Consider the following 26,841-nt stretch of genomic DNA (forward strand, 5'->3'; position numbering starts at 1 on the left):
AACCATTAAAAATAATTGGAAATCGGAAAAATTGTTTTGCAGTAGTTCACGAAAAAAAATCCATCGCTCTTCGACACTAACAGTAAAAGTAAGAAATTCATTTCACTGAATGTCACAGAATCGTTTCGACTTAGTGCTATCTTGATCGTTAATAACGTGAAGGCTAGGTTTTCAATTTTTTTTTAATTCTCATTTTTTGCGCTTCAGAGACCAGTCCAAAGTAATAAAGCCCCCTGAGAATCGAATCTAAGGCCTCTAGAAAGGTAGTTAAACGTGCTAACCATAAGTTCTTGAACTAAGAAGTGATATATTTTAGCCAAATAAAATTTGACTTTTAATATTGGTTTATGTTTTATAGCCATTAGAAATAAGGGGCAGAAAACATAAATTATAATCAATCGTAGAATTAATAAATAAAAACTTTGTTATATAATCTGTTAATTTGTGAAAATAAGGCAGATAAGGAATGTAGGATCTAGTAAGGATTTGAAGGTTAGAGGTAGAAGAAACCAAGGAATGTGTAATATGTAAAATGTAATATCAAAATGCAATTACAAAAAAAAAAAAAAAAATAAAGATATTGCGACGTAGTATATGAACTATGAACTATGAACTAACGAACGATCTTTTAGTACAGATTTATCTATTTATTTATTTAATCTTCATTTACAGAAAATAAATAAGTGCATTAGCGAGCTTTTCAATTGCTAAAAAGCAATTTCTTTCGACCAACCAAGAGATCCATGTAAAAAAGAATTGAATTTGTGTGTAATTTTACTAACGAGCTGGTATTTAAAAAAAAATTGTTTCACACAAGTTATTGATATCAATTATACAAAGATGTTTGAAAACTAAATAATGGGTATTGAATAGAACCATGTGTCTAAAATTTCAATTAGTCGTGTTGGTTTAATTCTTTATATTTGTATGTTATGAGATTATGGTCAAATATATATCTATGAAAATAAAATGTAGCACACCTTAAATATGTAAAATATATTATACGTAAAATAAATGTCAACCCATGTTTTTCAATTTGTAACCTTTTATGGGATAACACTATTATTAGGGTAAATTGTAAACGTTGTGTGAGCAAAATATAAGATATTCCGAGGCAAAGTTATCGATTTCAAGCTTTGTTCTTGAAAACTACATACTTGTATGTAGGTGTTATGGGTTGAAAGGAATCATTATCAATATTTGAATATAATATTTTAAAAGTAAAGCATGATTTTTTTTTCTCCAAAGGTAGACCCTTAGAAGAACGGGTTGAAAACTTTTTTCATTATGAATAAACGAATTTCTTGGGTCTGGCGGGGTTCAAGCGCCAAACCAATATTTTAAATAACAACTGTAAACACATTTATTGTCCTTAAATATATTTTACTTAAATCCGACATACACGTCGCTGCAGCATCGGTATGGTGTAGATACATTTTGCGTAATAAATACGGTTTTTATATCACTATCCTTTCTTTTTTCCTTGAGAATACCTTCCAATTTATAATGTTTTCAGGTTTGAAACTAGAAAGATATTACAAAGGTCGGGTCTGTAAAAAAGCGGATGAGAAATAAGATTTAGGAAAAAAATATGCAAATTAAAAACGTTTTCGGTTTAAAAATCAAAGTAACAAAGTTACCTTTATAATAATTTACACGAAAAAGTGGGTTTATTTTCAATGATTTTTTGTGTAAAATCGGAATGTAATAAAAACTCAAAATATAAAACTGTAATTCAAAGGTTACATTAGGTGCACGTATACTTTGGCAGTGGCATTCACAAGTACGTACAAGTGCGGGTATGAAATTCCGAGTGCTCTTGCCTTTGATATTTTTATCATCTTGCCAATTTACAATTCTTCCCTCATTTCCTTTCCTTTATACACACAATGCCCTCTACCTTGTATTTTTAAGGAGGAAGAAAAAATTTGAGTCCAGTAATTTATTTTGTTTTTTATTAAAGATGAAAAATATCAACACGAAACTTTTAGTGCGATTCATAAGATCATCTTTGCTAGTTCATTGTGTATGACGTAAAAGGATTCGAGATTGATTTTCTTTAACATGGACATAAAAAGTCCTGCATTTTAACTGTCAAAATACAATATCGTACCACGGGTTCATGTTTGAAGCGTAAAATTAGGCACTTTACTATACCTAATTGCTCATAAAATTGATAATAAACTCCCACTCAAAGGCGTTTATAAGAAAAAGTTAACATTATTTTAACAAACAATAACATTTTGAGTGTGTCCAAATACTTGTTCACATATCTGGATTATGTTGTTAATAAATTATGTGGTCAAATTATAAGCTTAAATAATAAATTTGAAAATGATTTTTCTCATGTGTGTGATTATGATCCAAGATTTGGACCTTACATACTAATATAAGAATTTCTGCTCAATAAAAATCTTCTATTCATCTCACCAATAGATGTCTCTGGTAAATTTCTAGTGATTCAAGAACAATGTTTCAAAATTGGTTCATATACATAGAATTTTCAAGAATTTGAGTAGTGTGGTTGTCAATAATGGGTAGAATTGGTGAATGTTACAAAGTGTAAAGTGATCAATTAAACCAGCCTTTGACAGTCGTCAGCCCCGTAAATGCTCAGACTTCCATATTCTTCTTCATCTTTGATGAGATGGCAAAAAATAATATAAGAAACAATAAAATGACAGCAATCAGTGTTAAACGCTGTAGCAAGAATGGTTTTCTGAATTTCGAAATTACGTCTCATAACTCCCACTACCAACTTCACGAAATGCACCGGTTAAGCTTTCTAGAAAGGGTTCAGTATATACTCTGCCTATTCATGTATAAATCAATATATAATATGGCTCTAGAGTATCTAAAAGAGCTGTGTATTTCAGACGAATTAATTGATACACGTCTCACGCTTCGATCGGTTACTATAACGGCTATGGGCAAAGTAAATATGTATCCAATGTATTAAATTTTGCGGGCGTGCCTTTGCTGTTACGTTAAAGATGGTACGAGATGATCTTGAAAGAAAAAAAGAAAAACTAATTTATTTGTTAAATGCACTTTTTACTTTCTCCAATAGGATCAGTGTGAAGTGCCATTAAGAAAGTATCTTACGTAAATGGAGCTATATAAGTTAACAAAAATATTTATTTCTTATTAATTTTTTTATCATACTTAATTATCTAAGCATTTATCAACGTAAAGTGATTAAAAATACACAGTTCTAAATTCCTTGAGTTTCCTGGAATTATTTGGAATAAATTTTTGAATGTGTGTAGTGTGTTATGACAGAACTTGAAAAAAATTAAAACACTGTAAATTTTCACCATTTGACTCTCTAAAATTTGTGAAATTAAAACAAAAACGATGTAAATTTATGTGAGTTATGCGTATTTTATGGAAATTTGTGTTTGATGTTTTATTGAAGGGAACAGTTAAACGATACATTTTTGATCGATGGATAGAATAGTTTTAGTACATAAATGAATTCAGGGAAAAATACAATTTGATCAAAAAATTCAACTCTATTTTCTGTTTTTTGCGGATCATGCTTGTGTTTTTTTTTCACATGGATACACTTACCTATATGTAAAATATTCGTTACGTACCTAACTGAAATTCACGATTTTTTTAAGGGAAAAAGTTGAGTACGTTCCGTTCCTCAATATGTTACGTAATTCAACAGAACTTGAATATTTTTCCATCTAAGCTATTTGACGACGTCATAAAAGATGCACATTCTTAAAATTTACAATTTATCCTTGGAGTTCTAACGGTTCATCAAAAACATTCCTTCTCTCTTGGATTCACTTAGAGTCTCCTCACATCTTCTTTTTTATACCTTTGTCACATCATAAATTTTTTTATAAGGGTGACTACCGTTTTAATTAATAAATATAAAGATAGGGTATTATTTTTTTAGTAGATTTTTTGAAACCACATAATTTACATAATAATTTACATAATAATAATAAAAATAAAATTGATAAATAATGTAGTAATAGTTCATTCAGGCTTGAAAAAATGATGGGTGTAATACTGAGTCAGTCACATTTTATTTAAAAAATATGGAGTCATAAGTTTTTACGATAATAAATTAAAAACATTCGAAAAATTAGTGAAGAAAATGCAATGTGCAGTAATTTGTCATATTATTTGTATGAATATAAATTGACGTTTTTTTTTGCTAAATATAACAATTTTTTCGATACCTCGACAGGAAGGAAATATTTTTTTATACCAAGGGGAATATGGTTGGCTGTGCATTCACAAGGGTTATGACCTATCATCGGCTGACTCGAATGATCACTCTATTCAATGTATAATATTTACCTTTCCGTCCATCAACTAAGTTCCATTTTTCCTCGATTATTAGATGTTGTGGATAAAAAATTATTTAATTCACAAAGTTGACATCTGATGGGAGCTCCATCGATAAATTTAAACTTAAAATACACATTTTGACAAGTTTAATATTTTTTGCAAAGATAAAAAATTTAAAATTTTTAAAAGTTTTTATGCAAGATTTTCACTCTAATGTGGTACGCGTTTTCGGCCCTAAATATACATATGAGTCTTTTTATGAAAGTTTCAACTCACGTTTTGAAAAGTTACGGTGATAATATACGTAAAGTTTATAGTTTAATGCCATCGAGAGTAGAATACGCCCCTCGCAACCCCATGACTCGTTCCTATCAAGGAAGGAAATAAACTTATTTTGACATAATTTTGTACGTGCCCTAAAGGGTATAATATAGCCTCATCGTATGGGGGTTGTAACTTAATAAATTTACCGCGTAAAATTAAGTTTAACATTTCATTTTCCAACGCGCCTGAACCTAGAGCGATAAAAATTGTTTTTAAAATATTCATGGGAAAATTCGCTTATTTACGTATTCTCTATACAGCCCATGATAATATGTACAAGGATAGTATGATTTGACTTTTTAATTGTGAAGAAGCTTTAATATGGCGTTTTCTGGTAAGTAATCAAATAATTCCTATGTGGAGAACACCTTGATTTCTGAATCAATATTTGGACACCCTAAAAATGTTGTGAATAAAATAACTGCTCAAATTATTTTTTATTTATTAAACCATATCCGTTCCCTATATGGGGTATATAGAGTCTACGAACTGTCTCTAGGCTTTTCTGTCTGCCGCCAGCTCCAATGCATTCTCCCAAGTCAGGTCCGTGCCGCGAAGTTTAGACGAGAACTGCCGACGAATTGTCTGCAGTGGTCGTCCTGGGCGGCGCGAACCTGATGCCCTGTAAAAGAGGCAAGCTTGATTAAGGGTCTCGAGAGACATGCAGAGTTCATAACCTAGCCAGACCTTTTTGAAGAGAAAGGACGTAGAATGGAAAGTAAGACGCAGAAAGTTTTAGAAAAATTTAAAACAAATTATTAATTATAAATATATTTAGCAATTCCAAAAAATTGAGTTGTGTGGTTGTCAATCATAGGTAGAATTGATGAATATTGCACGTGTGTAAAATGATTACTTAATGATTAATGATTACTAATGACACGTAGTTCAACTGTTCTCATATTAGAATCACGCGATTATTCTTAAGTATTTTCTTGATTGTAATTTTATAGAACTGAATAAATTTGTGTTAAAAGTAATCCGCTTTCATCTTGCTTTCCTTCTGATAAATTAAAGTGGTATTCAACTAGAAACCATAACTTAACCAACCTATGACAGGTAACAAGCCCTGTAATAACCTAAACATACATATTCTTCTTCGTGTGTCATGAGGTGCCAAAAATGTTAAAATCCTTTACTCAATTTTTGTATTCGTTCGCTCATCATGGTGGAAATTCGGAAATATTTTATGCCTGGCTTTTCGAGCCTAAGAACGTTTTGACACGGTTTTGGCGGTTAAAAAGGAAACGTGTCTTAGTTGGAATATAGAAGAAAATAATGCCGGTAATGCATCAATTGAGTTAAACGTATATTTTTCTAACGCCCAAACGACAGTTTTCAGAATTAAGGGATTAGTTTGTCGTAATCTGCATCGCTGGCTTATCAGTGTATAGTACACAGGCGGATTAAGAGCGGCGACCAAAATTATTCCAATATCGAGCCCTCCAAGCTGACGTAAAAACAATCGATTTTATGAGTAATAAACGCATCCACGTATACATGGTCATCGAAAAATAAGAGCAACATTTTAAATAACCTTTTTTATAAAAAAAAAACAAATAAACATAGATGAAGGAGAATATGGAAATCTGGGTATTTACGGGGCTGACGACCGTCATAGGTTCGTTTAAGTGATCACTTTATACACGTGTAACATTCACCAATTCTACCCATGATTCACATCTACACCACTCAATTCTCGGAACTTCTATAAACATATATTGTTCAAATTCGAAACATATTTCTTGAATTGACTAGAATTTCACTAGAGACATCTATTGGTGAGAATTTCCAGATTCTTCTTCATCTATGTTGAGATGTCAAAAAATAATATGAAAAATAACTCATATTATTGGAGATAATGCAGATTTGTGAAACAGTATTTGGACACACTCAAAATGTTGCAAAATAACCTTTATAAAAAATAAAAACAATGAAAGACAATTCAATGGTTATGACCTTAAATACCATTAAATATGTGCGGAAAAAACCTTCTGTTAATATTGCACATAAATGTGCAGTGTAGATTGACGAATTGTAACTTTGACATTAACTTTCAATAGTTCACTAGTTTTTTCTATACTTTTTTAAAACAGATATTGTAAATGTTGGCACTATTTTTCGATGACCCTGTATATCCAATACCCATGTGTGAAGATTAAAATTTTTGAGTCGTGTCATTTGTCTTCATCCAGTTGAAGGGCTGTTTCGAGCTTCTTTCCTCAAATGTCTTCCTTGACATTTGACAACCTATAAATTTTGTTCTTCGATATATCCTTAAACATTTCCTTTTTACGAAATTTCTCAAAAGTCATGTTAAATTTCATTATGAATTTTATTTTCTTTCTCGATCCCAATTCAAGTAAGTTTAACTCAAGGGTCTTGGTTTTTTGTGTATATTGAACAAGGTATTTATTATATTAGGAATGTGTTTTATACAAACAGTCTGTATGACATGGTTGAAATACAACTCTATAATTGAATGTACGAGTACCTACATATCCCTGAAATATCACTCACTCCTTTCAACAACGTCATATATCAAAACACTTGATTTTTTAAAATCGTTTTGAAATATAATACAATGTTTTAAAAATAAATATTAAGCCACTTATTGTTCTGTTACACAGTTAAAATAAATATTTTAAGTGTGTAACAGATCTTTTTAAGTAACATCTGAATGTTTTTTCTTCATTTGAAAAATATTTAGTATATTTAAAAAAAAAATAATTAAAGAATACATTTTCTTAAAACTGCAAAAACAAAAGTTTCTGCCCTGTGGCGGGTAAATAATAAGTTAAAAATATGCCACTTTTGCTTGGATAAAGAACATTTTTTGGGCATTCCGAAAACACGCAGAACTGAAATTTGACGTATTCGATATATGACTAGTCGGGGGTCCAAAATGAATCAACTGAAAAAATACTTAATGAAATATATTTGTGTTGGTGACTAGTTATGTTTACTCATTTTCCCCTTTGAAAATGATTTTTACCTTATGTTTTTGTGTATGCCTATTAACTGTACCTTTTATTGCTTTTTATTTTTTTATTTTGTACTGTGTTTTCTTATTCAGTCTTGTTAACTTTAATCCCATGTCCCAAAAGGAGTACTGGAAATCAACGGGAATATTATATTTATGACTTATTGTATTAAATGTTTAAATAAATATGTAAGTAAATATATGCTATAAATATAAATAATAAGTAAATTAATGAAAATCACAAGCAAACGAGTAAAGTTACAAAAAAATATATTATATTTTATTTTACTCATATATTTTTTTTAAATTTATTTTTTAACAATCATAATTATCAAGAATCACATAAAGAATAACATCAAATAATAACAAAACAGTTGACTTTTCAGTCCAAGTACCCAGACTATGATGTAAAAAACCACACTTCGTGAATTATGTACTATCTTTGATGACCTCTAAGGAACATGTCACTTAACTTTACATTTGTCACTTAACTTTACATTCTTGTAACTCTATTTCTTCAAATTTAATATAATTCTAATAAATTTATTTGAATTTAAATCTCATAAAATAACAATTGTAAAACATAATCGTTTTACGATGTTTCATAAATAAATAATGAACTGAAATTAATTAACAGTTTTATTATTTTTTTGAATAAAAATAAACCTTTATAATGTTCCAATACCGGTCAGTAATGCGTTTTTTTAACTGTTATATAAATCACTTTATATAGTCAAAAAGAAAACACGATCCAATATTAAAAATGAGCTTTATAAAAAAAAATGTTTACGGATGGTACACTCGAAGAAGTGATTTATGTACCCAAATGTGAATAAAATATGATTTAAATTCTAGAATATATATTTGCTTGAGTTTCCTCACGTTCATTTTTCCCTCCTCGTTCGTGGACAAGTGCTATATATAATCTCGAACTAAGAAAGTTTTGTGATATTTCACAGTTTTTCTACTGTAATATAATGGTGAAAGTAATTTCAAGCTTCATGAAAAAAAACTAGTTCGTACGTGTTCATTCTATGTTAATATATTATGTCATGCTTTTTTTATTAGATTTTGATGATAGCAATCTGCTTACACTCTTCAAAAAAAAGTACGTTTATTCTGATAGCTTAACTCTTTTAGGGAATAATTCCGGTTAACTGTGAGAATAATTTTTCAATTTTTGAATAATTACAAATACTACCACGGAATTCAAGATAAGACAGCTATACATTTTAGGGACATTTAATAAATATGAACAAGTATTGAACTTAAGGTTTTATTATTTTTATTTTTTTCAAAACATATTACATACATACATATATCCGCCTCCGTAGTGTAATGGTCAGCACGCTCGGCTACCGTTCTGGAGGTCCCGGGTTCGATTCCCAAGAGGGGTAAAATAAATATAACTGATTTTTTCACTGTCATATTTATTCAATATTACCTTGGACTGGTACCTGAAGCAGAGGGCTGATCACCTTTTTTTCATGTGTAAACGATCAAGATAACACTGCGTTTATATGACGCAGTGCCCTATGCACCGTTGGGGTGCGGATAAGGGTTTTATTATTATTTTATTATGTCACATATACATATGATATTCCCGATGAGTAATTTCTATTTCTCATTTTGGGACATGGGATTAAGGTTAACAAGACTGGAACACAAATAATTAAGTTAAAGAAATCTCACAAAATATTGGTATTTTATTATACTTCTACTACTACCATCACTTTGTTTCGTTGCAGGGGTAGGTAGACGGGATAGAAAGCCAAACTTTTATGTCCTGACATTAATTCCAAGTTTCCTAGCTTTCTAGCTTCACGTCAATATATTTAGTTATACGTGCCCTCCGCTTGCGTAGACTTTTGAAACCACCATAACATAGGTTCTAATTGATCTGGTCGTGCCAAGTCTTTTTCGGCTGTCTTCGGTCTGTTATCCTATTCGTATTTGCCAAATATACTGTTTTAATCAATTTCTCATCATACATTCGGTCCAAGTGTCCAGATTACCTAAATTATTATTTTTTAATTTTACTGGTATTTAAGTTGAGGTTTAAATTCAAGACTTACCTATACAAAGATTAATAACATGCAGGTGTGGACATTTAAAGGGCTTTCGATATATCACTGGCTGGTTAAAGTGATCACTTTATACACTGTGTAATATTCACCATAAAACCATAATAAACAACCATATTGCTCAATTTTTGGATGTTGTATTTATGCTGAAATTGAAAAGATCAAGTGCATGTTATTTTATAGCCGACATCCATGTTTGAAATTAAAAAGTATTTACTAACAAAAACTTTCATTAAATGTATGTTAGATTATTTCCGATTTATTTTGCATACTAAAAGACCCCTCAAAACTTTTAGAGTTTTTATAGATAATATTTTTGGAAATTTAATTAATATTTTAATTTTTAATTAATGTTTTACTTTGTAAAAAGCACTATTTCTTAAAATCTACGGTAACACGTGTTTTAATATTGAATATTTGCATGTTTATTATAAACACAAACATTTCAATTCATAATGTTTTCGTGAGACAAAGGGGCTCATTATCAAAAATAGGTATCAAATTGTGTACAATAGTTTCGAACCTACAACTTTTGACAAAGAGTCTGCTACTTGAACCATAGGACCACAACCCGATAATGTATAATAAAGATTTTATGTATTCTTATATTTGAATAAAATTATAGGCTCTGCCGCCGTTAATCGTGAAAAACAAAACCTTTTGATTCTCTTTATAATATTTTCTTACCGAAATTTTAATATGAGCAAAAATTGTAAATATAATAGAACGGTATTAGGTGTTCATGTCTGCGATCGCCGGAAAAGGGAAAAGGTGGCGATAAGATAGTATAATTTATGGGGTACCCATTAATTCATACTCATATCTTGAACACACATGTCCAACATATTACAAACAATAATTTACATTGTAAATAAAGTTATCGATTACTGAAAAGTACGCAGCAGATCAAAACAGTATTACCAACGTATATGACACGCCCATCAGACTGAAAACAGTAATGTAGTTAAACATACACACACACATACACACACACACACACACACACACACACACACACACACACACACACACACACATTTCGTGGACCAGGAATTAAAACAAAAATTAAAACAATATTTGAGTGTCGTATTAAAAATAAAATAAATCGGTTCCAACCCCAATGTATGGAAGTGAAGTGAATTGGAAAAAAAAGGATGAAATGTACTGAATGCAGTCAAAATGCGATCTCTCAGATAAATGTGCCGCAAAAAGATGCTATGATAAATATGAATGGTGTAACAAAGGAAATATGTAATGCAAAGCTGAGAAAAGCATTATCGATAAAATTAAGTAAAGTGTGTTGAGATGGTTTGGACATGTGAAAAAGGAAGACCGAGAAAAACTTGGTACTGTCAGACATGTCAAATACTTGGAAGCGGTCAGGTTAGGAGTTGAAATAATCGACGGATTATATGAGGCGATGCATGGACGTGGAAGAGGCGAAGATTGTTTGCAAAGTCAGAGTGGTGCGGCGTTCTATTATCTCTGCCTACCCCTGTGAAGAAGTGGCGTGATGGTTAGTTAGTTTGTAATTTAGCATTTAAAATAATATTTAAAAGTGAAATGTTGATGATGGATTACTTTAAGGCGATTATGTAAATCTTTAATATACTATTTTTAAATGATCTATAGTAGTACATATGTATTTACATGTGATGATTGTAATTTAAAGATTATTTATAGCTTTAAAATGTCATTAAATATGACGCTTAGAGTTTTGTCACTCCATGTTCTGTTAAATAAAATAAAAACTTCTTATTATATTTTAGTCAGCTTCAAGTTTCCCCTATGTATATTTCAATAAATAAAATTTAAAAAAACGTCCAACTCGTAGTGTAATGGTAAGCGTATTTAGCTACCGTGCTGGAGGTCTCGGGTTCGATTCCCTGGGAGGGGTGAATATAAATATTCGTTATTTTACACTCGAATATTTTTTAATATTACCCTTGACTAGTCTCTGGAGTAATCACCTTGCTCGTGTAAGAAACGATCAAGATAACGGTGCGTGAATACGACGCAGTACCCTATGCACCATTGGGTGCGTATTAAGGTCAAGAAGAATATTCAAATAATATATTCGTTCATTAATCGATTCGGCATTCACTTTGTGGTAAAACCTATTTTTGTTTTAATTTAAATATTTACTAAGTAAATATCAATATTTCTAAAATTCTAACAAATGATGCGGAATACATAAAAAATTGTCACAGTAGATTTAAAGAAATAGTAGTATTTAGTAAGTAAAACTTAAATTATAAATATATTATTCTTGAAAAAGAGCACCCCACTCTCTCTGGTTTTTGTCAAGTAGAGGCTGAAAGGATTATAACGGAATTCCGAAAAATTCTAAGGGGAGCTTTTGTCTTTGAGCATACAAAATGAAATGCGGTAATTTCGGTACCTGACTGAAAACAATTTTCACTAGCAATGAGAGAATTATTCGTGGTGAAACTATGCCAAGGACGAAGGTATTTGTTACTTCTGTAAGAGAATTTATTACCCAGGACGAAAAACAGTTCTTTGACATCCTTACGATACCAAGAAAAAATGTAAGAAATTAGGATTGACAGAGCACGACGCTACTAACGGAAATTGAAATTTACTGTTTGTAATACCAACTAAAAAATGACAATGTGTTTAAGCTGATGTAATATGACTGGTACCCTCATGAAAATTAATATAAAATAGTGAACATTTATATATATTACTCACCCTATCAGAAGATGTTTTAATTTTGGCAAATGCCGTCGTACATCAATCATGAATAATATTTGTGAATTCAACAGCTACAGTATATAATCATATTTAGGCTGGCGAAAAATTAACCATCCAATTTTGAAACTTTTTTAAACTAAATAAAATGATTTCGAGTAACGAAAACCTTAATTTGTATATATGTATACATATATATATATATATATATATATATATATATATATATATATATATATATATATATATATATATATATATATATATATATATATATATATATATATATATATGTATATATATATATATATATATATATATATATATATATATATATATATATATATATATATATATATATATATATATATATATATTTATAAATATATATATATATATATATATATATATATATATATATATATATATATATATATATATATATATATATATATAATATATATATATATATATATATATAATATATATATATATATATATATATATACATATATATATATATATATATATATATATATATAAATATATATATATATATATATATATATATATATATATATATATATTATATTTGTTTTCACGTTTACTACATACTATGTTTCTAACACAACGCAAGACATCTCAGTAAGGATAAAATCTTTTGTATGTTTATATGTAGTGTAATAAGTAATGGGTAAGAATATTGATAAGAACGTGTATGTTTAAGAGAAAGACTCACAAAGGAATAAATTCGATAAAAACTAGAATAAACACTAGTTTCAATGAAATTGTAACATCAAAATAATTTGAAAAATATACCTGAAAATAAATATGGTATACATTATAACAGAGTTTTAGCTTGATGATCAATGCTATCAATCAAGGAGAAGATCAAAGACGGTTTACATATAACTGCGTTTTCAAGATGAGAGATCTCTTTTGTTTTTAAAAGAAATACTGAGAAAACCCATGAATGTATGCGCCACATTTTTTTTACCTAAAAGTAATATTACGACCTAACATACATCAGATTTTGTTGTTGAAGAAGAATATAATTTATTTGTTCAATATTAAAATGAAGAAACAAAAAAATTGCGAGGTAATAAAAAACCCCTGTATAACTCATTATTTATTCCAAACAAAATGAAAAGGAATTTTTTCCCAAAGTTTACCTACACGTAAGTCAGATTGAAAATAATGATCTTTTCATCTACCGAATGAATGTACGAAAAGGTAAGATTTCACTTTATGTACGTTTTATCAACCGAAATGAAGAATAAAAGGAATTTTTCTCCAGCTTCACTAGAATTTGCAAGACTGATTTAATATATGTACATATTTTCACGAAAAGCACCGAAAGTTAGAAGTTTGGTATGAGTTTGTTGACCTACAACTATTTACGCTAGTGTATTATTTTTTCATATGGCGGAGACACTGTGACATTATTTTATTATTTATGATTCGTCTTGTGTCAAATTTCGTGATGAAAAACATTTTATATGATAATCACGATAAAAATATTTATTTTGAGGTTTGTATTTTATGAGTTAATAGTTTATTATTGAGCTGTACTAATACAAAAATTAAAACGTTTTTTAACATTCTTGAAATTCGGAATTGTTTTCGCGTGCGTCTATGTAGAAATATTAATAACTTGAAAAAAAAAAAAAGACTTAAAAAAACAATGAAAATATTAATATGGCTTTAGGCTGCAATTTTCTAGTTTAAGTAATGTTTATGTCTTTTGATTTTGATACACTTTTTAAACATCACTTTAATATACATATTAGAACTACCAAGTTATTTCAATTTTGTTTTATTAAATTTTTCACGAACGTTTTACACTCGCATACAAGTTTTTAGTGCCGCTATCTTTTGATATAATAATAATAATAATAAAACCCTTATCCGCACCCCAATGGTGCAAAGGGCACTGCGTCATATAAACGCAGTGTTACCTTGATCGTTTACACATGAAGGAAAGGTGATCAACCCTCCGCTTCAGGTACAAGTCCAGGGTAATATTGAATAAATATGACAGTGAAAAAATCACTTATATTTATTTTACCCCATTGGGATTCGAACCCGGGACCTCCAGAACGGTAGCCGAGCGCGCTGACCATTACACTACGGAGGCGGACAAGTAAGAATATCATCTTTTGATATTCTTACTTCAAGTTATTATAACTGAAACTTTTGTTGACATCGAAGGATATTTCCTTATTAAATCATGTATTAGTGAATGCACAGGTTTTCATATTCTCTCTATGAAAATTCATGTATTTTAAGATATTAATAAATGTCTTAGTGTCTGTAACAATTTTATAGGGCTGAAATCCAAAATTAGTACACAAGCATTATGTAAACGTAAATAATTTGTTTTTAATAATAATTAATAAAATATATTTTTAACGACTGTAGTACGGTGTAAATCGTAATTGTATGAAGTGGCACATCACTGAGAAACCGTATCAGCTCTGATAACTAACGTCGCAATGCGATCCGAAACATTTGCAAGAAGGGCTAATGACACGCGACATAATTATCAAGAAAAACAATTTTACTTTTTAAAGGAATAACCCGCAAATCTTTCCCATGTATATAAAGTATTCTCCAGAATTTTAACAAATAGGCTTACGGGTCGATTTGATGAATTCCAACCTCGAGAGCAAGCCGGATTTAGGAAAGGCTTTAGTACTATCGATCATATCCACACGCTAAGACAGATCATACAGAAAACCGAAGAATATAATCAGCCACTCTGCCTTGCCTTTGTAGACTATGAAAAGGCATTTGACTCAATCGAGACATGGGCAGTACTAGATTCACTACAACGCTGCAAAATAGATTATCGGTATATGGAGATAATAAAATCTCTAAACAAATCTGCAACAATGATGGTCCAGCTCCATGATAGCACCAACAATATATCTATAAACAAAGGTGTTAGACAAGGAGATGTCATATCTCCAAAACTCTTTACAAACGCCCTAGAAGATATCTTTAAACTGCTGTCCTGGACGAAACGTGGAATAAATATTAACGGAGAGTACATTTCTCACCTCTGATTTGCAGATGACATAGTGCTAATAGCCGAATCACCTGACAAGCTTCAAGACATGCTCTACGACCTTAATGAAGTATCAAATAAAATTGGTCTGAAAATGAACATGGATAAAACAAAAGCCATGATCAATAGTCATATTTCCCAGACCTTTGACCCTATTTCCATTGGAGGAACACAAATAGAGGTTGTAAACGACTATACCTATCTGGGACAAGTAATACAACTCGGGCGAAATAACTTCTCAAAAGAAATCGACAGGCGCATGCAACTGGGATGGGCAGCATTTGGAAAACTAAAGTACATTTTTAAAGCGAAAATTCCGCAATGTCTAAAAACTAAGGCATTTAACCAATGCATCCTCCCTGTATTAACTTACGGCGCAGAGACGTGGAATCTAACAGCAAGTCTTACTCATAAAATAAAAGTCACCCAGCGTGCTATGGAGAGATCCATGCTCGGAGTGTCGCTAAAAGATAGAATCCGAAACGAGGAAATACGCAGAAGAACTCAAGTAGTGGATGCTACCCAACGAATAGGCACACTCAAGTGGCAATGGGCAGGACATATCTGTCGAAGAGACGACGGTCGGTGGGGAAGAAAAGTATTGGAATGGCGCCCAAGAACTGGCAAACGAAGCATCAGCCGACCCCCTACAAGATGGACTGACGATATAAGAAGAATAGCGGGAGTGACCTGGATGCGAAAGGCGGAGGATCGAAGAAGATGGAGACTCATGCGGGAGGCCTACGTTCAACAGTGGACGGACACAGGCTGATGATGATGAACCCGCAAAACCTTAGCTTATAGAGGCTTGTCTGCAGGTAGGACAGTAAAAATGGGGAAGGTAAATGTGTAAAACGCATTACAAACACCCAGACAAATTAAAAATAAGCATTTCTTGAATTTATTTTGTAATTGAATCGAACCCGTGACGCCAGTTTCGCATTTAATCATCTATTTATTACAATAAATAGATCATCTATTTATTGTAAATGCAGTTAGTTAGTAGAATTCCATTTTGAATTTTTTGGTAATGTATCCAACAACAACAAAAAACACAATTATCGGATCGAATTCCACGTTTATACTACTATAACTCTGTTTTATAGTTATACATATATGGTATATGTAGTTTGATATTGTCTTAATAATACGGAACGCGTCTCATTATATATTATTGTATTTATTAAAATAAATGTGGAGTACGATCCAATAATTTTATTTATTTTGGATACATTACCAAAAAAATCAATCAGCTACCCAACTACGTCATGGCGCCTATCATGCTTATGTATTTTACACTTTAAACCTCAATCTATTAATAGATTTATATTATCCACTGACACTTCGTGATGGAATTGCATTTTTAATTTATAATTAGATTAAAACCAATATTTTTAGCTTTTCCACTTTTTTATTTGACCAGCGACCGGGTTTCGTCGTTACCGACATCATCAGACTGGTGATGTCGGTAACGACGAAACCCGGTCGCTGGTCAAATAAAAAAGTGGAAAAGCTAAAAATATTGGTTTTAATCTAATTATAAACTCAATCTATTATAAATTCAAACTTTTTTTAATGTGCTTAACTGAAAAGTATTCATTTTTCATTAATGTTTTACTTAGTTAATACCATTATTTCTTAAAATCTACTGTGACACATGTTTCGATGCATTCCGCATAATTTTCAAACTTCGTATGATGCGAAAATGATTCGAAACACGTGTCACAGTAGATTTTAAGAAATAGTGGTATTTACTAAGTAAAACATTAATTAAAAATGGAAAGATTTTACCACAAAGTGACTGCCGAATCAATAAATGAAAAGTATTCAGTAGCCATGAAAAGTTTTACGATGAAAATAACTTTCGACTTCTTTTTCAAGTGCTTAACTGAAATTTATTATTCTAACCAGAAACGGAAATGCTGCGGTTAGCTACCTGAATAAATTTTCGAAGATGTCTCGGAGGGAGTTTCAATTCCCAATTTATTGCTGTCCAATGACATTTAACCAAATGTTAGGAAATGATCGTTATTCAAGGGGTCCCTAAGGCCCCTGGTATTATTTTTCAAGAAAGCTAAAACAGTTTCAGAATATCACCAACCTTTATTTAAGGGTCAGTGAATATAAGAACTTTGTCAACTGGAAGATAATTCATATATTGAATTTTTAGGCGTGTGTGAAAACGTAGAAATATTGACGATCACATACACATTGTTGGATTGATACGCAAGGTGTCTAACTCCATTTGGGATTACTTAAGAGGAAATCGAAAAAAAATGTAGTGTTATCATCATAAGCATGATTCATCATTGACCAATAAAATGATCGATAAATATTTTGATGTATTAATATTAATATATTTATCAATAATAATTGTCCGCCTCCGTAGTGTAATGGTCAGCACGCTAGGCTACCATACTGGAGGTCCCGGGTTTGATTCCCAGGAGGGGTCAAATACCAAAATATAAGTGATTTATACACACCAATAATTATTAAATATTACCCTGGACTGGAACCTAAAGCAGAAGGCTGATCATCTTTCCTTCTTGTGTTAACGATCAAGATAACACTGCGTTTATATAATGCAATGCCCTATGCACCATCGGGTGAGGATAAGGGTTAGAATATTTATTTATCAATTGATGATTGATCAAAACACTTTCATATAATTCAGTCAACTTTGGACTTTTGGATTAAAAAAAAAGTGTATGAAAATTAATAACATTGTATTTCCCTTTCAAAAAATCATTGTCAGTTTCTAAATTTTTAAATAACCTTTTCTTCTTTGGTATTTTAATTTATAAAAAAAGGTTTTATTTATAAAATTTTTTATTTATTTTTCATACTGTTGTCTTTCATATCTTCTTCTTCTTATTGGTATAGGCCTTGTGGCTTGTTTTTAAGAGGGATTAGCCTCCTGCGATGTCGATTCCCAGCTATCGATCCATCTCTTTGGTGGTCTGCCCGGGAGTCGTCTACTATGGAGTTGGCCGTACAGTGCGATGTGGGGGAGTCTGGATGGTTCGATTCTCCTCACATGCGCATACCATTGTCTCCTTTATTGCGTTCCCCACCTTACGACATGTTCGATCTCGCATATTACCCTGATCCTGGCATTTCTTAAAATACTTGAAAGTATTTTAAGAAATACTTGCCAAATACTTGAAAGTGGTCAGGTTAGGAGTCGTAACAATCGGCGGGTATGTGTGAAGAGATGCATGAACGTGGAAGAGGCGAAGAATGTTTGCAAGGACAGAGTAGTGTGGCGCTCTATTCTCTCTGCCTACCCCTGCGGGGAAGCGGCATGATGGTTAGTTAGTTAGTTAGTTTTGGAATTTCTTATTCTATCTCGAAGACTCTTGCATGATATGCTTCTTAGAGTCTTCATTTCTGACACTCTATGCGCGTTTTTTATGTCAATGGTGTCCGCTTTACTTTTTACAATTTTTATTTTGTTAATTTTGATTTTTCATATAAAATTATTAAAGGGTCATAAAACCAAATATATTTTTAAATGTTAGATGTTTCATCAACTTTTAAAAAAAAATTGTTTTCCTGTGATTATTTCACAAGGTATAGATCATAATGAAAAAGCTGAGATAATTTTACAATTAACTCATAAATATTTTGTTTTCGTCTGTTTACGCAAAATGAATACATTTAAGATTGTATTTATATACTTCGTTCGCGAGACTTCAGCGGCGTGAAAAATAGTGAGCGACTTGTAACAAAGCGATGTATTTATATTGTAAGTCAAAAGGAGCGAAAGGTAAACATTTACAAGTCGGGATATTTTCAAAGTTATCTCCGAAGGGCGAAGGTTGAAATTTGAAAGTTGGATGATTATCTGCAGAGCGAGGAAGATTAAATTCTCCGTTCTTGCCTGTTTGTTTCATGATTTCGTTCGTGGAATCTCTCAAGCATTGTTGCAAAATCACTGAACACTACCGACGTAATATCAATCACTGAATCGAAAACAGGAAAACTCAGATATCTTAAAGCATTTTCAAATAATGCCTTTTCTTTTATTAAGGAACATTGAATTGTAATGGAAAATAAAAATGAAATTAAAAATAATTAAAATAATAATAAAGTTATTATACAGACCTGAATGATGGAAGTTTAACTTCTGAAACATGTAGTCTATAATAAAACTCAAGTGGTAAAAAACGAAGTGCTTTCTTTAATCATTGTAAAAATAATAATTTATATTATTTATTGATTCGGCATACACGTTGTGGAATGACATGATTATTTTAATTAAATTAAACACTTGAATAATCCACTGAATTGGGTTTTATTTTTATTTACGACTAGTTTCAATTTAATTATGTTTTAATTTGTACCAGAAGATGAAAACAATTGTCGTTTTCGAAACTAGTCGTAAATAAAAATAAAACTCAATTCAGTGGATTATTCAAGTGTTTGATTTAATTAAAATAATAATTTATAATAAAAAATAATTTCGCCTTCAAAGTAAGAATTCTAAAATAAGGAAGGATCAAATTTTTGCCTTGCGCAACATTACGGAAAAGTTTTTGGGCAAAAACCAAAAGCTTTTCTGTGCTTTTGTGGATTTTCAGAAAGCGTATGACCGAGTTGATAGAACGAAGTTATGGAAGGTGTTATCTGAGTATGGGGTAAGCAGTAAACTTATCCAAGGCATTGTATCCTTGTACGAGGATAGCACTGCATGCATTAGGGTAAGTGGTTAATTTTCATCCTGTCTTAGCATCTCTGAAGGTGTTAAACAGGGATGTGTAATGTCACCGTGGCTGTTTAACCTATACATGGATAATTGCATGAAAGAACTGAAAGATTTAAATGATTGCATGAAAGAACTGAAAGATCTAGAATGAATAATTTGACTGTCTGTTGCCTTTTGTATGCTGACGATGCTGTTCTTCTTGCCGATAGCAGAGAAGACCTGCAGGCGTTGGTGACAAAAGTGTATAATGTGTGCAAGGAAAGTGATTTATTTATGAATGTTAGCAAATCCAAGATTATGGTTTTTGAAAGAGAAGAATGTGGATCTGAGTGTGAAATATTGGTAAACGGAGAGATTTTGGATCAGGTAGATGCTTTCGTATATTTGGGTAGTATGTTTTCTAGGGATGGAAAGATTGATAAAGACAAAGAAAGGAGAGTGAATGCTGGGAACAAAGTGAATGGTGCACTGAAATCAGTTATAGCAAATAAAAACCTATCAGCGGAAGCTAAACTGGCAGTGCACAACGTGGTCTAATATCAATTAAAATATCCCAATTGTGATAAGTTAGATGAAAAAAAAATTGTGCCTTAAAGTTGAAGACACTTTGTCACATATATAAATACAAGTAATTCCAATATTGAGTTCTATAAAAAATATGAGTTTGTATGCTCAGCTGTCAGTTGCAAATGCAGACTGTACTGCAAAATGTAGAAATGATGTGCCCTAAAATTAAGGAGACTTTGGCTCACATATAAATACAATTCCTTGCAATGTTGAGTTTTTAAAGAAGCGATGAGTTTGTACGTTTTTTCAATGTAATCAGTTGCAAATATAAACTTCACTACTTAGTGAAAAGTTTGATGGAAAAAATGAGGTGCCCAAAGATTAAAGACACTTTGGCACACACTTAAAAACAAGTCATTTTAATGTTGAGTTTTTAAAGAAGCGACAAGTGTGTCCGCTCGGCTGTCAACGAAATCAGTTGCATATGTAGACTAACTAAACTACAAAGTTAAAAGCTGTATAAAAAATTGTGTGCCCTAAAATTAAAAACACTTCAGCACACACATAAATACAAGTCGTTCTAATGTTGAGTTTTTAAGAACAAATGAGATTATACGCTCAGCTGTCGACAGTATCAGTTGCAAATGTAGATAATACCATATTTCGAAGGATCCAGTTTGCATCTCCCCTGATTTTGATTAAAAATATCCGACCATCAAAATGTACACATTATAGACTACAGTCCCTGTAATCTGAAGGCCGAAAACATACGCTGCTGCTACATATCCGGATTTTGGGAGAGTGGTTGAAATATATGTTTTGTTTTAAGGTGATGAATGACTATAATTCATATCCCCGCTAAAGTAAAACACCCACGATTCTCTGTGTGGTGTTCTTTTAAAATTGCGATGAGTAAAATCTGTAGCAGTTTACGTTTTTAAATAATGTGATACGATTATTTATTTCCTCCGTGTTTAATGTTTACGTCACTTAGAATTTACAGTTTATTACCGTTAGGGCTATAAATTAGAAAACCAAAGCTCACGGATAAAACAATTCTACTTTTTTATTATTAAATTATATATGTAGGCCTATGCACTTTTAGGCAATATATTTAAAGAACATTTTTAGAGGTTTAAGAAGGTCTTATAATAACGCACTTAATTAAACCATGGATTGTGTCAAAAAAACAGCCAACGCAAGATATTTTCAATTAAAGCATAACTAATAGTGTTATAGTATAACTTCCGAAATTTGAGAATTCTGGTTATCAATCATTGATAAAATAGTGGATGTTACATGTGTATAAAGTAATCACTTAAAACCAGTCTTTACAGGTCATAATACCTGATAATGCTTAGATATCCAAATTCATTAATTAAAAATTCTTATTTTTATTGTTTTTTCGCACTGCTATCTTTGATGTACTATTGTAAACGTATCTCAATTTTATGAAGGAAAAAAAGTTTTAAAAATAAATCAAAACCAAATTGTTAAAATTTATAAAATTAGTGTCTTCTCGATACGTTATGTCATATAAACGAGTAAATGATATTTGATTGCTTGAACTAAATTCATTGTATTTCGTAGGGAAAAATTAATGGTTTCTAAGCTGAAATAACGCAATAAATAATTACGTAGATTTTGTACGAATAACACTTTTAGGCAAGTATGGAATAATTAATGCTCTTTCTCGAACGAACAAAAAATATAGAAATTATTCATCAGGTCTAAAGATATAGCCTTGTATGCCGGACACGGGCAGATTATAAATGTATCTCCTCCTCAGTAAGAAAACGGGCATTATTCTTGAATATTTTTTATCATGTTACAAGCGAGTTTCTACGGCAGTAATATGTTAAATAAATAATAAATCAAATCAAATCATTTTTAACTTAAATTTCTTCTTCTTCTCCTTCCTCTTCATCGATTTACAGATCGTCAGGATCTGTCTGTCTCGCTCTTGGGATGTTGACTGCCAGCTATCTCTCCATCATATTGGAGGTCTGCCTGGGGGTCTTTAAGGGTTTCCTTGAAGGGCGATACGTAGAAGTATATCTTCTGACACTCTGTTTACATGCTTATTTCAGTATCGCCTTCGTTGTCGTCCCCTCCTCACGATATCTCCCGCCTTACACATGCCCCGGATATCAGTGTTTCTTACGCGGTCTCGCAACATGTTTCCGGTAGATTGGAGAGTTTTCATCTCAGAGATTCGGCAGTCAAGATTTTGTTCTAGAAGTATCCGCTCTTGCCTCAATTCGATGATTGGCCATTGGTCGAACACATGTTTTGTATATAACAATTAAATTTAATTTAAATTTAAGTCAAAAAATGCTATTTTTATTAAAATCTATTGTTAAATATGCTTCGATGTAAAACGATATTATATATTTTTTTAAACTTATTTTATGCAAAAATAATTATTAATAATAAAAAAATTACAAATAATAAATTTTCTGTGCAAAAACGGTGTTTAAAAAAAAAAGTACTTACATAAAATTTTACCCGGATTAAGAGAAAATTATGCTGCAACTAAACGAATGCTGGACCTTAAGCAGAGCAAAAAAAACGGTTAAAAAAAGTACGATTTGCAAAAAAAAGGTAGAGTACTTAACATGAAAGCAAAAGGAAGAAAAAAAATTTGAACATGCTTTCATAATTTGAGACTTTAACGGAATTTTAAAATGGTGGTATTTTATACCATACCGACATTATGTTTCGTCCCAAAACATACCGTTATACTATTCGTAGTACATTCGTCAAGCTACACGCTTGCAAGAAAACGTGACTGAGAATATACCAAATAAAATAAAAATAAATGCTCATACATACATACAGTTTCATTAATTTGTGAGTGAATTTGTTATTTCGTATGTCAAAAGTACGCAGAGACATCACACGAGTTCTCTCAACATATGCGAATGTAATTTATTACATGTTACAGAATAGAGGATTCGTACTCGTATTTTGTTTTATTTAAATATTTTATAAACACAATTCAAATGAAAAAAATGGTCGGTTGAATCTCTTATTATTTATTTTATGAATTATTAAAATAAGTCAAGTTTTAAAATATTAATTTAACATGTGTTTAAATTTATTTAACATAAATACAATTTTTTTTTCTTCATACACATAATTGCATATTACAATTTGTATCATGTGCCAAGAGCATATTTTATTTATTGTTTCGGCATTAACTTTGTGGTAAGACATGTTACAATAATTAAAGAAAACACTTCGTTTTTTACCACTTGAGTTTAATTATAGACTACATGTTTCAGAAGCTAAACTTCCATCATTCAGGTCTGTATAATAACTAAAATATAAAATATAAAATTGTTCTATAAATAAGGATAGGGGGAAAGTAAGGGGAAGGGGTTAGTCAAGGAACGGAGTTTGAAAACAAAGGAAAAATTGAAAGCAATGGCGAAGAATTTTGAAACAATATATTATTTAATAAATTATTATTAGAATTCAGGTTTTTTTGTATTTCTAAATTTTCAAGATAATTCATAATTTGGCCTTTATATGGAACAAGGTGTAATAATTTTAATTTATGGGAGTGAAATGAGTGATTAGTATCTATTATATGATTTGCAAATTCCGAAAAATAATTACTAACAAGACCGCTTTGATTTTTTTGTAATTATTTTTCGGAATTTGCAAATCATATAATAGATACTAATCACTCATTTCACTCCCATAAATTAAAATTATTACACCTTGTTCCATATAAAGGCCAAATTATGAATTATCTTGAAAATTTAGAAATACAAAAAAACCTGAATTCTAATAATAATTTATTAAATAATATATTGTTTCAAAATTCTTCGCCATTGCTTTCAATTTTTCCTTTGTTTTCAAACTCCGTTCCTTGACTAACCCCTTCCCCTTACTTTCCCCCTATCCTTATTTATAGAACAATTTTATATTTTATATTTTAGTTATTATACAGACCTGAATGATGGAAGTTTAGCTTCTGAAACATGTAGTCTATAATTAAACTCAAGTGGTAAAAAACGAAGTGTTTTCTTTAATTATTGTGCCAAGAGCATATTTTACAATACTTATTTGTGTCGGGGTAGTGGTCCCGTGGTTAGTGTCGTAGACTCTTAAGTCAGAGTTTCTTTCGAACCCACTCTACCACAATTTGATACCTTTTTCTAATAATGAGCCGCTTAGATTCACATAAATAGTATGAAATTGAAATATTTGTGTCAATAGTAAAAACGCAAATATTTCTTTTTGAAAAAAATAAATATAATATATATACTCGTAACTTTTTATTTTTTTATGACGTAGTGAATGATGCGACTTATTCCAAATCTACCCACCTCCAGTATTTATTTATGAATAGCTCTTTTACACTTTGTTTCGTTATTAATTGTCTGTATGGATATGAGAACAAGTTTGTACAACTTTATTGCATAATTATCAATTTTTTATGAAAAGAGGTATCTGTTTAATATACATATATATTTTTTTATAATCAATGCAATATGGCTGTTCAATAATGGGAAAAATGTTATAATGTTAAATAATGAACGTTGCTGTGTACAAAAAAAACAATTAAGCTACTCAGTGTGAGTTCGGAAGCCCTGGAATACCCAGGCTTCCGCATTCATTTCTTGTAAAAAAACTTTTTTTGTTTTGAGATACCTTTCAAAGTAATTTTGAAAGAAAAAGTGATGAAAAAATTTGTCAGAAATGTATAAAAATAATGTCATTCAAATGTACCTGGAGAAATATACATATTGTTATCTTTTTATTTTTAATGGAATTTTATTCCATCAATGAAAATTTTGACTTTCATGAATTTCATATTGATACTTATTATGTTTTTGTTCAACACTCCATAAATATATTATTATAAGGGTAGGTTTATTCGGGATGTAAAGGATAATACAATAATTCCAGGAATATGTTAGGGTTGAAGTCAAATACCAAGCAATTATAATGAATGTGTTGTTTTTTGTTGGATAACATCCTACTGGTTTTGTTAACTTATTTTAAGATGAAAATTTCTAGAGTGAATCAAGAAGGGCTTGACTGGAGTGACAAAAGTCTGTGCCCATTTCAGTTGATAAGTTTCGTGAGAATATAGTTCCGATTCATTGGTTCTTAGAATATGAAATTCTCGGACAAGAAAATAGGTATAACTATAAATGAAAATGCACATCTGTGATGGGTGTTTTTACCTGTGTCAGGTATTTTTAACAAGGAGAAATATAATATCTTAAAACTTAAATGAACAGACCATCACGCCGCTGCAAGGGTAAGCAGAGAGAATAGAAAGCCACACGACTCTGTCTTTGCAAACACTCTTCGCCTCTTCCACGTTCATGCATCTCCTCATACATACCGCAGATTATTTCGACTGACCACTTTTTTGGGATGCCTGATCTTGCCAAGAGGAAGACCAAATATAATATTTTAGATAATAAATAGATTAGACAATGTAATTTTTACCGCAATGGTAGCACCATCTTTTGAACATCACATCGATTTAAGGAAAAAGTACTTTTTGACAGTAGCTGTCATTTAGCATTTTCAATGTTTTCAATGGCATTTTTGTTTTAAATATTTTTGTTTATATTTTCATGACTTGTAATTAGCATTATGTAATATATTTATTATTATTATTAAGTCAATTCTTGTATTCTACAATTAAATGGATATCTACTATCACTATGTAACTTTGTTTTTCCTTTATTCAATATTTGGATTGGCCATCATTATTGATATCTCGTAGTACAATATTTTTTTTCATTAAATGTATCTTAGTATTCGATAACATAAAAAAAAACAAACTCCCCACCCAAGTATCCACACTTCTTGCTGAACTTAATTCTAGAATTAAGGTCATAATTTCTAAAATGATTAAGCTAAACGCATTTAAACCATGAAATTTTGCATAAATTGTTTTATTATTTTCTATTACTATTTTGTTTGTAAATAAAAATAATACATGACACGGCAGAAACATTCTTTCACCGAATGACTGTTAAATAAATAATAATAAATAGAAAAAATAATTTAAAAAAATAAAATAAAAAAATGTTTTTGTACTTATGTAACAATTTTTTTCCATTTTTTAAATTTATCAATATTCGATATCCTTTTTTATTGCAAC

The sequence above is a fragment of the Brachycentrus maculatus genome, unplaced genomic scaffold (assembly GCF_059751285.1).
Source record: "Brachycentrus maculatus isolate JH-2025_06_01 unplaced genomic scaffold, ASM5975128v1 h1tg000148l, whole genome shotgun sequence".
Taxonomy (NCBI): domain Eukaryota; kingdom Metazoa; phylum Arthropoda; class Insecta; order Trichoptera; family Brachycentridae; genus Brachycentrus; species Brachycentrus maculatus.